Here is an 18,185-nt window from a genome sequence, read left to right on the forward strand (position 1 = left end):
TTTGGAGCAGCCTTCAGAACGCGCTAACAAGAACAAGCTATTGGGACGTAAAGGATTAACTTTTTCGAACGAAAATACATTTGTTGTGGACCTGGGAAGTCCTGGAAGTGCTTTCTGATGAAGATAATCAAAGGTAAGGGATTATTGACAATAGTATACAAGAGTAGATTTGATATGCGATTGTTCCAAGATGGCGCTGACCTGTAACGGTAGCCTATTTTTCTGAGTATCGCATCCCCTTTTATCGCAAAGTCTGATTACCCAGTAAAGTTATTTTTAAATCTGGCATTACAGGTGCTTTCAAGAGATATTCATCTATAAATCTTAGAATGACAATATTACATTTTAAAAATGTTTTCGAATAGTAATTTAGTAAATTGTAGCGCTGTTTCACTGGATGCATTTGAGGGAAAATAGTTAGTCAACGTCACGCGCCGATGTAAAATGCTGTTTTTATATATAAATATGAACTTTATCGAACAAAAGAATGCATGTATTGTGTAACATGATGTCCTAGGAGTGTCATCTGATGAAGATTGTCAAAGGTTAGTGCTGCATTTAGCTGTTGTTTGGTTATTTGTGATGCATGTGGTTGGTCGGAAAATGGCTATGTGGCTACTTTTACGATATACTCCTCTAACATAATCTAATGTTTTGCGTTTGCTGTAAAGCCTTTTTGAAATCGGACAACGTGATTCGATTCAGGAGAGGTGTATCTATCAAATGATATAACATAGTCCTATATTTGAAAAAATATATATATTACATTTTGTTATGCTAATGGCGATAGGATTTTTCGCTGGATGCCCGCCCAGACGTTAAAAGTTGTGAGCTTACACTGCGGGACTTAGGGGTTCCCAGCGTCACTGCTTCATTGCTCCAGACCACCACAAAGGGAAGTTAGAGCACTCATTATGCATTTGGGTCCCAAGGTTTTATATGACCAATCATATCGAGTGGTTCCATTGATGAATTTGACGTGAGCCACCCATCGCTGGTGACTTTGTTCAGCAAAGATGGCTGTCAAAACATTACGCTGGGAGCAAATTAAGTTTTTATAATGTCATAACGAGTCAAGCAAACCATTTACAATGTAGAGACAATCGATTGTGCATATTTTTTGGTCATAAAGTTAATTTCCGAAAATCGCTCTTTAGCAAGTTTTTTTTCAGTCATATCCAATACCAGGTGTTTCAAACTCCATTCTTTGAATGATGCTGTGTCTGCACGTATGTATTATAATTATACACTTCAACAGGGTTTTCCTGCTCCTGGGACATCAATGATTACACATTGTAACTATGCAATAGACTAGAAACATGATTTAAGTAAAGGCTGATTTAGTAATTCATATATACAGAAAAAAACAGCACACTACACTTCCTATGCATATCTAACTCCCTTCATCTGAGGACGTTCTCCCAGCCATGTGGACGATTGAAAACAGGGCAGCAAAGTTTGTTTTTCACCAGAGCGGTTTAGAGCATATTACTATTTGCCTGTGAATAACCAGACCTTCATACAAACTTGCTATGCTGAATTTTTGACACAGAACCGAAGGTGCTGCCATATCCTGCCAGCACGCCCACAAGCGAGCCACTCAGGCGGGAAATGACACGTGGAAGATGCCGAAGAATGAGATGGGAGTAACAATCCAGGTAATTTCCTCTCAGACCGGCATAATAATGTAATGAAACAAGCAGGGAGCAGGTTTCAAACCCTCAACATTCTAGCCCGAAGTCCAGTACGCTATCGACTGTGTTCAAATGTATTAAATGTGGTTGGGGCCGATTGTGGCTGAAAACACTATCTATTGGAATCTTTAACAAGTGGAAAGGGGAAAAGGTATTATTATTAGTTTTTCACAAGAGTAGCAGAATGGTCTATTAGTTGAACAATAGACTATTCAACCTTTACCAAAGAATTGTCTAATAGCTCGTGTGAAACCCCCCCCTCCCCAACTTCAGCTACAATTGAAGTCGGAAGATAACATACACCTTAGCCAAATATATTTCAACTCAGTTTTTCACAATATTTGACATTTAATCCTATTAAAAATTCCCTTTCTTAGGTCAGTTACTTTATTTTAAGAATGAGAAATGTCAGAATATTAGTAGAGAGAATGATTTATTTCAGCTTTTATTTCTTTCATCACATTCCCAGTGGGTCAAAAGTTTACATACACTCAATTAGTATTTGGTAGCATTGCCTTTAAAACATTGTTTAACTTGGGTCAAACGTTTTGGGTAGCCTTCCACAAGCTTCCCACAATAAGTACATTCCTCCTGACAGAGCTGGTGTAACTGAATCAGGTTTGTGGGCCAACATGCTCGCATACACTTTTTCAGTTCTGCCCACAAATCTTCTATGGAATTGAGGTCAGGGCTTTGTGATGGCCACTCCGATACCTTGACTTTGTTATCCTTAAGCCATATTGCCACAAATTTGGAAGTATGCTTGGGGTCGTTGTCCATTTGGAAGACCTATTTGCAAACAAGCTTTAACTTCCTGACTGATCTTTTGAGATGTTGCTTCAATATATCCACATCATTTTCCCGCCTCATGATGCCATCTATTCTGTGAAGTGCACCAGTCCCTCCTCCCCCTTTTCCTCCAAACATAACGATGGTCATTACGGCCAAACAGTTCTATTTTTGTTTCATCAGACAAGAGGACATTTCTCCAAAAAGTACGCTCTTTGTCCCCATGTGCAGTTGCAAACCGTAGTCTGGCTTTTTTATGGCGGTTTTGGTCAGTGGCTTCTTCCTTGCTGAGCGTGATTTCAGATTATGTCGATATAGGACTCGTTTTACTGTGGATATAGATACTTTTGTACCTGTTTCCTCCAGCATCTTCACAAGGTCCCTTGCTGTTGTTCTGGGATTGATTTGCACTTTTTGCACCAAAGTACGTTCATCTCTAGGAGACAGAATGCGTCTCCTTCCTGAGCGGAATGATGGCTGTGTGGTCCCATGGTCTTTATACTTGCGTACTATTGTTTGTACAGATGAACGTGGTACCTTCAGGCATTTGGAAATTGCTCCCAAGAATGAACCAGACTTGTGGAGGTCTACAATTTGTATTTTGAGGTCTTGGCTGATTTCTTTTATGGGGGAACAGAGGGTTAAATAATGAACAAGTAATTGGGGGAGTGAAACCAGGTGTGTAAGACAAGGACAAAACAAATGGAAAATGAAAAGTGGATCGGCGATGGCTTGAAGGCCGGTGACGTCGACAGCCGAACACCGCCCGAACAAGGAGAGGGACCGACTTCGCCGGAAGTCGTGACACTTCTAAAGCCATGACATAATTTTCTGGAATTTTCCAAGCTGTTTAAAGGCACAGTCAGCTTAGTGTATGTAAACTTCTGACCCACTGGAATTGTGATACAGTGAATTATAAGTGAAATAATCTGTCTGCAAACAATTTTTGGAAAAATTACTTGTGTCATGCAGAAAGTAGATGTCCTAACCGACTTGCCAAAACTATAGCTTGTTAACAAGAAATTTGTGGAGTGTTTGAAAAACGAGTTCTAATGACTCCAACCTAAGTGTTTCTAAACTTCCGACTTCAACTGTATACATATAGTACCAGTCAAATGTTTGGACACACCAACTCATTCAAGGGGTTTTCTTTATTTTTACAATTTTTACTAGGATAATAGTGAAGACATCAAAACTATGAAATAACACATATGGAATCATAAAGTAACCAAAAAAGCATTAACCTCTTACATCTAGACGTTCCGCTAGCGGAACACCTGCTCCAATATCCAATGATAGGCGTGGCGCGAATTACAAATTCCTCAAAAATACAAAAACTTCAATTTTTCAAACATATGACTATTTCACAGCATTTTAAAGACAAGACTCTCCTTTATCTAACCACACTGTCAAAAAGGCTTTACAGCGAAAGCAAAACATTAGATTATGTCAGCAGAGTACCCAGCCAGAAATAATCAGACACCCATTTTTCAAGCTAGCATATAATGTCACAAAAAACAAAACCACAGCTAAATGCAGCACTAACCTTTGATGATCTTCATCAGATGACAACCCTAGGACATTATGTTATACAATACATGCATGTTTTGTTCAATCAAGTTCATATTTATATCAAAAACCATCTTTTAACATTAGCATGTGACGTTCAGAACTAGCATTCCCACCGAACACTTCCGGTGAATTTACTAAATTACTCACGATAAACGTTCACAAAAAACATAACAATTATTTTAAGAATTATAGATACAGAACTCCTTTCTGCAATCGCGGTGTCCGATTTTAAAATAACTTTTCGGTGAAAGCACATTTTGCAATATTCTGAGTATATAGCCCGGCCATCACGGCTAGCTATTTTGACACCAACCAAGTTTGGTACTCACCAAACTCAGATTTACTATAAGAAAAATTGGATTACCTTTGCTGTTCTTCATCAGAATGCACTCCCAGGACTTCTACTTCAATAACAAATGTTGGTTTGGTTCCAAATAATCCATAGTTATATCCAAATAGCGGCGTTTTGTTGTGCGTTCAAGACACTATCCGAAGGGTAACGAAGGGTGACGCCCCCGGCGCGTTTCGTGACAAAGAATTTCAAAATATTCCATTACCGTACTTCGAAGCATGTCAAACGCTGTTTAAAATACATTTTTATACGATTGTTCTCGTAAAAAAGCGATAATATTCCGACCGGGAGTCGTTGTTTTCGTTCAAAGACTGAAAATGAAAACATGGAGTTGTCTCGTGCATGCGCGCCTCCAGTCTCATTGTTCTCAGATCGACCACTTACCAAATGCGCTACTGTTTTTCAGCCATGGCCTGCAAAGTCATCATTCAACGTTCTGGCGCCTTCTGAGAGCCTATGGGAGCATTAGAAAATGTCACGTTACAGCAGAGATCCCCTGTTTTGGATAGAGATGATCAAGAAGGCCAAGAAATGGTCAGAGAGGCCGCTTCCTGTTTGGAATCTTCTCAGGTTTTGGCCTGCCAAATGAGTTCTGTTATACTCACAGACACCATTCAAACAGTTTTAGAAACTTTGGAGTGTTTTCTATCCAAAGCTAATAATTACATGCATATTCTAGTTTCTGGGCAGGAGTAATAATCAGATTAAATCGGGTACGTTTTTTATCCAGCCGTGAAAATACTGGCCCCAATCCATAACAAGTTAATGCATTTGAGCCAATCAGTTGTGTTGTGATAAGGTAGGGATGATATACTGAATTTAGCCCTATTTGGTAAAAGACAAAGTCCATATTATGGCAAGAAATGCTCAAATAACCCAAGAGAAACGACAGTCCATCAATAATTTAAGACATGAAGGTCAGTCAGTCCAGAAAATGTAAAGCACTTTGAAAGTTTCTTCATGTGCAGTCGCAAAAACCTTCAAGCGCTATGATGAAACTGGCTCTCCTGAGGACCGCCACAGGAAAGGAAGACCCAGAATTACATCTGCTGCAGAGGATAAGTTCATTAGAGTTACTCGCACCTCAAATTGCAGCCCAAATAAATGCTTCACAGAGTTCAAGTAACAGACAGATCTCGAATCAAATCAAATGTTATTGGTCACATAACCATATTTAGCAGATGTTATTGCGGGTGTAGCGAAATATTTGTGTTCCTAGCTCCAACAGTGCAGCAGTATCTAACAGTTCACAACAATACACACTAATCTTAGTCCCAGTTATGATGCACCTGTACTGACCTTGCCTTCTGGATGATAGCAGGGTGAAACGGCTGTGGCTCGGGTGGTTGATGTCCTTGATGATCTTTTTTGGCCTTCCTGTGACATCGGGTGATGTAGGTGTCCTGGAGGGCAGGTATCTTCCCCCAGTTGCTGTACCAGAAAGGTGATACAACCCGACAAGATGCTCTCAATTGTGCATCTGTTAAAGTTAGTTAGGGTTTTAGGGGCAAAGCCACGTTTTTTCAGCCTCCTGAGGTTGAAGAGGCGTAGTTGCGCCTTCTTCACCTCTCTGTCTGTGTGTGTGGACCACTTCAGATCATCAGTGATGTGTACGCCAAGGAACTTGAGGCTTTCCATCTTCTCCACTACCACTACAGTACCGTCGATTTGGATAGGGGTGTGCTCCCTCTACTTTCCTGAAGTCCACGATCAGCTCATTTTTGTTTTGCTGACATTGGGTGAAAGGTTATTTTCCTGGCACCACTCTCCCAGGGCCCTCACCTCCTCCCTCTAGGCTGTCTCGTCATTGTTGGTAATCAGGGCTACTACTGTTGTGTTGTCTGCAAACTTGATGATTGAGTTGGAGGCGTGCGTGGCCACGCAGTCAGGGGTGAACAGGGAGTACAGGAGGGGGCTGAGCACGCACTCTTGTGGGGCGCCTGTGTTGAGGATCAGCGAAGTGGAGGTGTTGTTTCCTGCCTTCACCACCTGGGGACGGCCCTTCACGAAGTCCAGGACCCAGCTGTGGCTTAATGATGAGCTTGGAAGGTGCTATGGTGTTGAATGCTGAGCTATAGTCAATGAACAGCATTCTTACATAGGTATTCCTCTTGCCCAGATCAGATAGGGCTGTGTGCAGTGCGATGGCAATTGCATCGTCTGTGGATCTATTTGGGCCTTAAGCAAATTGAAGTTGGTCTAGGGTGTCAGGTAAGGTAGAGGTGATATTAACTAGCCGTGGTTTTCCCTTTGTAGTCTGTGATTGTCTGTACACCCTGCTACATACATCTTGTGTCTGAGCTGTTGAATTGCGACTCCGCTTTGTGTCTGTACTGACGTTTTGCCTTTTTTGATTGCCTTACCGAGGGAATAACTACACTGTTTGTATTCGGCCATATTCCCAGTCACCTTGCCATGGTTAAATGTTTGCGCTTTCAGTTTTGCACGAATGCTGTACGTTTTTGGTAAATTTTAATAGTCACAGTAGGTACAACATCTCCTTTACACTTCCTGATGAGCTCAGTCACCATATCTGTGAATTTGTCAATGTTATTCTGAGAGGCTACCCAGAATATATCCCTGTCCGCGTGATCAAAACTATCTTGAAGCATGGATTCTGATTGGTAAGACCAGCGTTTTAACCTCTCTGGGGTAGGGGGCAGTATTTGCACGGCCGGATAAAAAACGTGCCCGATTTAATCTGGTTATTACTACTGCCCAGAAACTAGAATATGCATATAATTGATGATTTGGATAGAAAACACCCTAACGTTTCTAAAACTGTTTGAATGGTGTCTGTGAGTATAACAGAACTCATATGGCAGGCAAAAACCTGAGAAGATTCATTACAGGAAGTGCCCTCTCTGACCATTTCTTGGCCTTCCACACTCTCTTTATTGAAAACTGAGGATCTCTGCTGTAACGTGACACTTCCTACGGCATCCATAGGCTCTCAGAAGGCGGCAAAAGGTTGAATGATGCCTTTGCAGGCCATGGCTGAAAAACAGTAGCGCATTTGGATAGTGGTCGATCAGAGAACAATGAGACTGGGGGCGCGTGCACGAGCCGACACCATGTTTTTATTTTTTCATCTTTGAACGAAAACAGGGTTTCCTGGTCGGAATATTATCGCTTTTTTACGAGAAAAATCACATAAAAATTGATTTTAAACAGCGGTTGACATGCTTCGAAGTACAGTAATGGAATATTTCGAAATTTTTGGTCACGAAACGTGTTGGGCGCGTCACCCTTCGTCACCCTTTGGATAGTGTCTTGAACGCACGAACAAAACAGAGGATATTTGAACATAACTATGGATTATTTTGAACCAAACCAACATTTGTTATTGAAGTAGAAGTCCTGGGAGTGCATTCTGACGAAGAACAGCAAAGGTAATCCAATTTGTCTTATAGTAAATCTGAATTTGGTGAGGGCCAAACTTGGTGGGTGTCACAATAGCTAGCCCGTGATGGCGAGCTATCTACTCAGAATATTGCAAAATGTGCTTTTGCCGAAAAGCTATTTTAAAATCGGACATAGCGATTGCATAAAGGAGTTCTGTATCTATAATTCTTAAAATAATTGTTATGTTTTTCGTGAGTAATTTAGTAAATTCACCGGAAGTTTGCGGTGGGTATGCTAGTTCTGAACGTCACATGCTAATGTATAAAGCTGTTTTTTGATATAAATATGAACTTGATTGAACAAAACATGCATGTATTGTATAACATAATGTCCTAGGAGTGTCATCTGATGAAGATCATCAAAGGTTAGTGCTGCATTTAGCTGTGGTTTGGGTTTATGTGACATTATATGCTAGCTTGAAAAATGGGTGTCTGATTATCTCTGGCTGGGTACTCTGCTGACATAATCTAATGTTTTGCTTTCTTTGTAAAGCCTTTTTGAAATCGGACAGTGTGGTTACATTAACGAGAGTCTTGTCTTTAAAATGGTGGAAAATAGTCATATGTTTGAGAAATTGAAGTTATAGCATTTCAAAGGTATTTGAATATCGCGCCACGGGATTCCACTGGCTGTTGAGTAGGTGGGACGATTTCGTCCCACATACCCTAGAGAGGTTAACAAACGAGGATCTTTTCAAAATGGTTGACAAAGTCATCCGCAGAGAGGGAGGAGGGGAGGAGGGGAAGGAGGATTCAGGAGGGAGGAGAAGGTGGCAAAGAGCTTCCTAGGGTTAGAGGCAGATGCTTGGAATTTAGAGTGGTAGAAATTGGCTTTAGCAGCAGAAACAGAGGAAGAAAATGTGGAGAGGAGGGAGTGAAAAGATGCCAGGTCCGCAGGGAGGCTAGTTTTCCTCCATTTCTGCTCGGCTGCCCGGAGCCCTGTTCTGTGAGCTCGCAATGAGTCGTCAAGCCACGGAGCAGGAGGGGAGGACCGAGGCGGCCGGGAGGATAGGGGACATAGAGAGTCAAAGGGTGCAGAAAGGGAGGAGAGGAGGGTTGAGGAGGCAGAATCAGGAGATTGGTTGGAGAAGGATTGAGCAGAGGGAAGAGATGATAGGATGGAAGAGGAGAGAGTAGCAGGAGAGAGCGAGCGAAGGTTGCGACGGCGCAATACCATCTGAGTAGGGGCAGAGTGAGTAGTGTTGGAGGAGAGCGAGAGGGAAAAGGATACAAGGTAGTGGTCGGAGACTTGGAGGGGAGCTGCAGTGAGATTAGTAGAAGAACAGCAGTCTAGTAGTTATCTAGTAAAGATGAGGTCAAGCGTATTGCCTGCCTTGTGAGTAGGGAGGGACGGTGAGAGGGTGAGGTCAAAAGAGGAGAGGAGTGGAAAGAAGGAGGCAGAGAGAAATGAGTCAAAGGTAGATGTAGGGAGGTTAAAGTCACCCAGAATTGTGAGGGTTGAGCCATCCTCAGGAAAGGAACTTATCAAAGCGTCAAGCTCATTGATGAACTCTCCAAGGGAACCTGGAGGGCGATAAATAATAAGGATGTTAAAGCTTGAATGGGCTAGTGACTGTGACAGCATGGAATTCAAAGGAGGAGATAGACAGATGGATCAGGGGAGAAAGAGAGAATGTCCACTTGGGAGAGATGAGGATTCCAGTGCCACCACCCCGCTGACCAGATGCTCTCGGGGTATGCGAGAATACGTGGCGAGAGCAGTAGGAGTAGCAGTGTATTCTGTGGTAATCCATGTTTCCGTCAGCGCCAAGAAGTTGAGGGACTGGAGGGTAGCATAGGCTGAGATGAACTCTGCCTTGTTGGCCGCAGACCGGCAGTTCCAGAGGCTGCCAGAGACCTGGAATTCCACATGGGTTGTGCGCGCTGGGACCACCAGGTTAGAGTGGCAGCGGCCATGCGGTGTGAAGCGTTTGTGTGGCCTGTGCATAGAGGAGAAAACAGGGATAGACAAACACATAGTTGACAGGCTACAGGAGAGGCTACGCTAATGCAAAGGAGATTGGAATGAAAATTAACAAAACAACTGGGGAAGCGAGAGAGTAGGGCCTCCCTCACTATCCATTCACTGAAACACTCAAATATAACTTTTCCAACTTCCACTTTAGAAATTATAATTGATGTAAACTACAGTGGTTCAATGTTTCCAGGAATAGGCTCAAACTTAGTTTATTCAGCTAGATAACTTGGTACAGTATTCTTCCGTGAAACCCACCCAGTGCACCGTGTCATATGACGGCGTAGCTAACTAGCATGCTAGCATCCAATAACACACGGTTAGCACCAATACTTGGTTACAACAAACTACCAATGGATCATTCGTGTCTGTGTCTAGTTCCTTTCATAACGCAGAAGTAATTAAACTTTGGCTAGCTAACACAAAGTCAGTCCTGCTAGCTACACAAGTGGACTACACAACTCGAAAGTTCAGAAAGTTAAGCTTACGTTGCAAAAATCTTATTGACTAAAAATTATACAGTACTGCTAGCTGCTAGAGTTGGCTAGCTAGCAGTGGCTGCGTTTACCTTCATGGTCAAATTGCTCCAAGAAACCACTACAAAAGGACACCAATAAGAAGAAGACACTTGCTTGGGCTAAGAAACACGAGCAATGGACATTAGACCGGTGGAACTCTGTCCTTTGGTCTAATGAGTGGTTCCCACCGTGAGGCATGGAAGAGGAGGTGTGATGGTGTGGGGGTGCTTTGCTGGTGACACTGTCGTGATTTATTTAGAATTCAAGGCACACTTAACCAGCATGGCTACCACAATATTCTGCAGCGATACGCCATCTGGTTTGCACTTAGTGGAGACTATCATTTGTTTTATCTGCAAATGAAAACAACTTTCAGACAAAATTAGAAACGTATAATATCTGGAGATAGCCTATCTCTTACCCATATACATGGATGGACACTTCTCCCTCTCTGTCACGGATGCCATGGTTATCCTTAGTTTGAAGATGTAATCCGGAGACAGGTGTTTTATACATCAACAATGTGTTCTCTTTTCAACTCTTTCTGAATATTTGCAATCAAATGCCAGAATTTTCTCCATCTCCTTAGCTATCATACTGTAATTCCACCGGGAATTCCACTGACTTCAAAACTTGTTCCTTCGAAGACTGGAGACCAACACTTTTACAGTTTAACTACTGCGGGGATATCTTTAAAAAAAGCCACTTTAGAAAGGATTACCTACACATACTGACCAGCTCATGTTATAGACAGAAGCGTGCTACATGGCAGACCAATCCGTACTCATCTCTCGGCATTTCCAGCCCATGCATTATCTCAGCCAATCATGGCTAGAGGGAAGGTTCCTTACTTTTTCCGTGGCTAAACCAACTAGGCTCGTAATATAGCAATTTTATTCGGATTTACAGATGGCATACAAGTTTGTTATTAAGGCACATGAAAGTTCACATGTTCCAGAAGGAATTTCTGCCGAAAAATTTATTTAGATTTTTTTTTTAATGTTTAGGTTCAAATGCCTCTCCTGTGAAGTAGTGACACGTGACATACGCCTAGTTTCCTGAAACGCGATCTATATTTTTTGTACACAATGTTTGTTGTTGTTGTTATGAACCCACTGTCTGCAAGTCATCTTAATGTTGTCAAGTTTTATAGTATACTGTTGAATACTATACTCCACACTGTAGTATCCCTTGATTGTGTAGTGCTTACTATAAAATGTTGTACTACTACTGTAGATTACACCATACTATACTGTAGAATAGACTCCACACTGTAGTACCTTTCTTTTTGCTGAAGAATGATTGGGTTTTGCTTTTCATATTTTGTTTGCTTTTCATGTATTGTGTAATTAATGTGTATATAGATATTGTTGTTTATTGATGTGTTCATGCACGGATTCTGCAAAACAGACCGTGGTTCTCAGCATGACTACCTGCTTAAATAAAGGTTAAATAAAAAATGTATTAAAACCTTTCATCATAAAAAAAATTCTCAATCGCATAGAGCAATTTTTGGATCTATGTTCAAATGTATCTATAGCAGAACAGCAATGATCAGTGTCATCAGTGAATAAAACATGTACTGTTAAGTGTTTTGTTCACAGCATATTAACACATTGTTTAAGAAGATAAATGTGTCCAATTGTGTTCACTGTTTCCGGCAATCAGTAAATACTACTGCACAAAATTATAAATCATCCAATCAGTAGGATGACCACATTTAAAATACCCAAATGTGGAACAATGAGATGATTTTGCGTGACAATGGGGATTGTCTAATTGTTACGATTTTTAGTAATATTGCGAACATGCAGAGATGCAGAGAAGGAAGGGTAACTTCTACGTATCTTTGGGTTACACCTAAGTCATCATCTCCAACATTGTGACCTTGTCACGACTTCTGCCGAAGTTGGTTCCTCTCCTTGTTCGGGCGGTGTTCGGCGGTCGACGTCACCGGTCTTCTAGCCATCGCCGATCCATTTTTCATTTTCCATTTGTTTTGTCTTGTCTTCTCTGCCACCAGTTACACACCCCTTACAGAATTCCGCACCAAATCTATGGAGTCACCAGGAGCAGGTGCCCCTGGTATGGGGGTTGAGGATTGCGGCCAGGAACACACAGTGATGCTCCACCATCTCGGCGCCGCCATGGACCGCTTTGTCCAAGCTATGGAACGCTGGGAGAGACGGGGAGTTCCTCCGGCAGGGGCCTCCTGCTTCAGTTGGAATTATACCTGGCCACTGTCCACCCGGCTCCTTCAGGCCGTGAAAGGGTGTCCGCCCTCGTCTCATGCCTCTCGGGGAAAGCCCTGGAGTGGGCCAGCGCCGTGTGGGTGGAAGGAGATGTGGTGCTGGACCACTTTGAGGAGTTCACCCGTCGTTTCTGGGCAGTCTTCTACCACCTGCACGAGGGTAGAGTGGCGGGTGAACGTCTTTTCCACCTGCGGCAGGGGATGAGGAGCACACAGGAATTCGCTTTGGACTTTCGGACCCTGGCCGCCGGAGCAGGATGGAACGACAGGGTCCTGATCGACCACTATCGTTGCAGTTTGCTCGAGGACGTCCGTCGAGAGTAGGCCTGTAGGGACACCACCGTCACCTTCGACCAGCTGGTGGACCTGTCCATTCGGCAGGATAACCTGCTGGTTACCCGCGGACGTCCAGAGCAGGGTCTGTCGGTTCCATCCTCAGCACCACCGCTCCGATGCCATGGAGTTGGGAGGTGCTGCGCTCAGGGAGACAGGAGGAGGTTCCGTCTTGTGCACCATCTGTGGCCGCAGAGGTCACACTGTCGGTCGGTGCCAGGTTGGTTCTTCTGGGGGTTGAGGCAGCAGGCAGGGCACTCTGGCGTCACCCCGGGTGAGAAAGCACCATTCTCACCCAGAGCCCTCTGTTGCTGACATTTTGTTTGTTACTTTTCCTGAGTTTTCCCCGCATTCCCAGCAAAAGGCGCTCGTCGATTCAGGCGTGGCTGGGGATTTTATAGACAGATCATTTGCACATAGTTTAGGGATCCCCATCGTTCCTGTGGCTATGCCCTTCCCAGTTCAAGCTTTAGACAGTCGAACATTAGGGTCAGGCTTAATTAGGGAGGCCACCGCTCCTCTGGGCATGGTGACGCAGGGGGGTTACACGGAGAGAATCAGTCTCTTTCTCATTGACTCTCCTGCGTTTCCGGTGGTGCTAAGCCTACCCTGGTTAGCTTGTCATGACCCCACTGTTTCATGGCAACGGAGGGCTCTCACGGGGTGGTCGCGAGAGTGCTCGGGGAGGTGTTTAGGGGTTTCCGTTGGTGCAACTACAGCGGAAATTCCAGACCAGGTCTCCACCGTGCGCATTCCCCCCGAATATGCCGATTTGGCTCTCGCCTTCACCAAAAAGAAGGCGACTCAATTACCATCTCATCAACGGGGGGATTGTGCGATAAATCTCCTGGTAGACACCGCACTCCCCAGGAGTCACGTGTATCCCATCACAGGTGGAGACGGTGGCTATGGAAACATATGTCTCTGAATTCCTGCATCAGGGGTACATTCGGTCCTCCACTTCACCCTCATCCTCAAGTTTTTTTTTGTGAAGAAGGAGGGAGGTCTGAGCCCATGTATTGACTACCAAGGCCTAAATCAGATCACAGTGAGGTACAGTTACCCGCTACCTCTTATCGCCACGGTGATTGAGTACCTCGTCATGCCGTATGGGTTGATGAATGCTCCATCAGTCTTCCAAGCCTTTGTAGATGAGATTTTCAGGGACCTGCATGGGCAGGGTGTAGTGGTGTATACTGATGACTTCCTGATATACTCCGCTACACGCGCTGAGCATGTGTCCCTGGTGCGCAAGGTGCTTGGTCGACTGTTGGAGCATGACCTGTAGGCCAAGGCTGAGAAATTAATGTTCTTTCAACAGTCCGTCTCCTTCCTAGGGTACCGCATTTCCACCTCGGGGTGGAGATGGAGAGTGACCGCATTTCAGCCGTGCGTAATTGGCCGACTCCCACCACGGTAAAGGAGGTGCAGCGGTTTCTAGGGTTTGCCAAATACTACCGGAGGTTTATCCAGGGTTTTGGTCAGGTAGCGGCTCCCATTACCTCACTGCTGAAGGGGGGACCGGTATATTTGCAGTAGTCGGCTGAGGCGGACATGGCTTTTGGTCACCTGAGGGCTCTGTTTACCTCGGCTCCCGTGCTGGCCCATCCGGATCCCTCTTTGGCATTCATAGTGGAGGTGGACGCGTCCGAGGCTGGGGTAGGAGCCGTGCTCTCTCAGCGCTCGGGTACGCCACCGACGCTCCGCCCCACTGCCTTCTTCTCGAGGAAGCTCAGCCCGGCAGAGCGAAACTATGATGTAGGGGACCGGGAGCTGTTGGCTGTCATCAAGGCTTTGAAGGCGTGGAGACATTGGCTTGAGGGGGCTAAACACCCTTTTCTCATCTGGACTGACCACCGCAATCTGGAGTACAGCCGGGCGGCGAGGAGACTGAACCCTCGCCAGGCAAGGTGGGCCATGTTTTTCACCCGTTTTGTTTTCACCCTTTCTTACAGACCAGGTTCCCAGAACGTGAAGACAGACGCACTGTCCTGGCTGTATGACACAGAGGAGCGGCCCATGGATCCCACCCCCATTCTCCCGGCCTCCTGCCTGGTGGCGCCGGTAGTGTGGGAGCTGGACGCGGACATTGACCAGGCACTATGTGCAGAGCCCACTCCCCTTCAGTGTCCCGCTGGGCGTCTGTATATTCCGTCTGCTGTCCGTGACAGGCTGATCTATTGGGCCCACACGTCAACCTCCTCTGGTCATCCAGGCATCGGTCGGACGGTGCGCTGTCTGAGTGGGAAGTACTGGTGGCCCACTTTGGCCAAGGACGTGAGGGTTTATGTTTCCTCCTGCTCGGTGTGCGCTCAGTGTAAGGCTCCTCGGCACCTGCCCAGAGGTAAGTTACACCCCTTACTCGTTCCACAACGGCCTTGGTCGCACCTGTCGGTGGACTTCCTTACCAATCTACCTCCCTCACAGGGTAACACCACGATCCTGGTTGCATCTGTCGGTGGACTTCCTTACCGATCTACCTCCCTCACAGGGTAACACCATGATTCTCGTCGTTGTGGACTGTTTTTCTAAGTCCTGCCGTCTCCTCCCACTGCCCGGTCTCCCTACGGCCCTACAGACTGCGGAGGCCTTGTTTACACACGTCTTCCGGCACTACGGGGTGCCTGAGGACATAGTGTCTGATCGGGGTCCCCAGTTCACTTCGAGGGTCTGGAGGGCGTTCATGGAACGTCTGGGGGCCTTACCTCGGGTTTTCACCGCGAGAGTAGCAGGCAGGTGGAGAGAGTTAACCAGGATGTGGGTAGGTTTCTGAGGTCTTATTGCCAGGACCGGCCGGGGGAGTGGGCAGCGTTCGTGCCCTGACAGAGATGGCCCAGAACTCGCTCCGCGACTCCTCCACTAACCTCTCCCCCTTCCAGTGCGTACTGGGGTATCATCCGGTTCTGGCTCCTTGGCATCAAAGTCAGACCGAGGCTCCAACAGTGGACGACTGGTTCAGGCGCGTGGAGGAAACATGGGACGCTGCCCATGTTCACCTTCAGTGTGCTGTGGTGCGCCAGAAAGCCGGCGCAGACTGTCACCGCAGTGAGGCCCCGGTGTTCACACCGGGGGACCGGGTCTGGCTCTCGACCCGAAACCTGCCCCTCCACCTGCCCTGCCGGAAGCTGGGTCCGCGGTTTGTGGGGCCATTTAACTTCTTTGGGATAGGGGGCAGTATTTTCACGGCCGGATAAAAAACGTACCTGATTTAATCTGGTTACTAATCCTGCCCAGAAACTAGAATATGCATATAAGCAGTACATTTTGATAGAAAACACTCTAAAGTTTATAAAACTGTTTGAATGGTGTCTGTGAGTATAACAGAACTCATATGGCAGGCCAAAACCTGAGAAGATTCCATACAGGAAGAGCCCTGTCTGACAATTTGTTGTCCTTCTGTTGCATCTCTATCGACATTACAGCATCTGTGCTGTAATGTGACACTTTCTAAGGCTTCCATTGGCTCTCTAAAGCCGCCAGAAAGTGGAATGGGGTGTCTGCTGTCTCTGGGCAAAGTACAGCAGCAGAGTTTGTAAATGGTCAGCCTGGGGACAGTGAGACTAGAGATGCGCAGTCACGAGACTTCTCCATTTTTTCTTTCAACCTTTGAATGAATACAACATTGCCCGGTTGAATATTATCTCTATTTTATGAGAAAAATAGCATAAAAATTGATTTTACACAGCGTTTGACATGCTTCTAAGTACGGTAATGGAATATTTTGAAATTTTTTGTCACGAAATGCGCTCGCGCATTACCCTTCGGATAGTGACCTGAACGCACAAACAAAACAGAGGTATTTGGATATAACTATGGACTATTTGGAACCAAAACAACATTTGTTGTTGAAGTAGAAGTCCTGGGAGTGCATTCTGACGAAGAACAGCAAAGGTAATCCAATTTTTCTAATAGTAATTCTGAGTTTAGGTGACTCCGAAGTTGGCGGATGTCAAAATAGCTAGCTGTGATGGCCGAGCTATGTACTCAGAATATTGCAAAATGTGCTTTCGCCGAAAAGCTATTTTAAAATCGGACATAGCGATTGCATAAAGGAGTTCTGTATCTATAATTCGATACCCTAGGATAGGGGGCGCCACAGCGCATTTTGAAAAAAAATCGTTCCCATTTTCAACGGCCTACTAATCAAACTCAGAAGCTAGGGCATGCATATACGTATTATATATGGATAGAAAACACCCTAAAGTTTCTAAAACTGTTTGAATGGTGTCTGTGAGTATAACAGAACTCAAATGGCAGTCAAAACCCCGAGACCGATTGAAACAGGAAGTGGAATTCAGAATTGTGGACTCGACTTCTCATCTTTCCCTATAAATCACACCGTTAACCATGGTTCAGTGAGCACTTCCTATTGCTTCCACTAGATGTCGCCAGTCTTTTCACAGTGGTTTGAGCCTTATACAGTCGAAACTCAGTGAATGAGAGTCATTGGAAATTGGTCACAGGGGATGGGCCATCACCATTATGACGACGGCGGCCATGTCTACCCCCACCTTTGGAAACGGTTTTAAAGGCAATGAAATCATCCCCCTCGAATCTTATTGGCTCTCTTGGTGTTACAGGCCCTGAAGATTAATGTTTTACAACGTTTGACATGTTTGAACGAACCTACAGGCGGGAGAATCTCATTTTATCCGGAACTTCAGCTCTGCGCTTGGAGAGAGCCCTAGGACGCGCTACCAACAGCAGGCTAATGGAACGTGAAGTATGGACTTTTTCGACCGAAAATACATCTGTTGTGGACCTGGGGTGCTTTCTGATGAAGACAACTAAAGGTAGGCGATTATTGACAATATTATACAAGATGAGATGTGACATGCGATTGTTCCAAGATGGCGCCGAGCTCTGTATATTAGCTCATTTTCTGAGTATCGCATCTCCTTTTATCGCAAAGTGTGATTACCCAGTAAAGTTAATTTAAAATCTGGTATGACAGGTGTTCTCAAGAGATATTCATCTATAAATGTTAGATTGACAATATAAATTTAAAAAATCGTTATCGGATAGTAATTTAGGGAATTGTAGCATTGTTTACCGGGACGCATTTGAGGGGAAATTATTTAGTCAACGTCAGACGCCGATGTAAAATGCTGTTTTTATATATAAATATGACCTTTATTGAACAAAAGAATGCATGCATTGTATAACATGATGTCCTAGGGGTGTCATCTGATGAAGTTTGTAAAAGGTTAGTGCTGCATTTAGCTGTTTTTTGATTATATGTGATGCAAGTGGTTGGTCGGAAAATGGCTATGAAGCTGCTTTTTACGATGGACTCA

This window comes from Salmo salar, chromosome ssa14 (genome assembly GCF_905237065.1).
Source record: "Salmo salar chromosome ssa14, Ssal_v3.1, whole genome shotgun sequence".
NCBI lineage: Eukaryota > Metazoa > Chordata > Actinopteri > Salmoniformes > Salmonidae > Salmo > Salmo salar.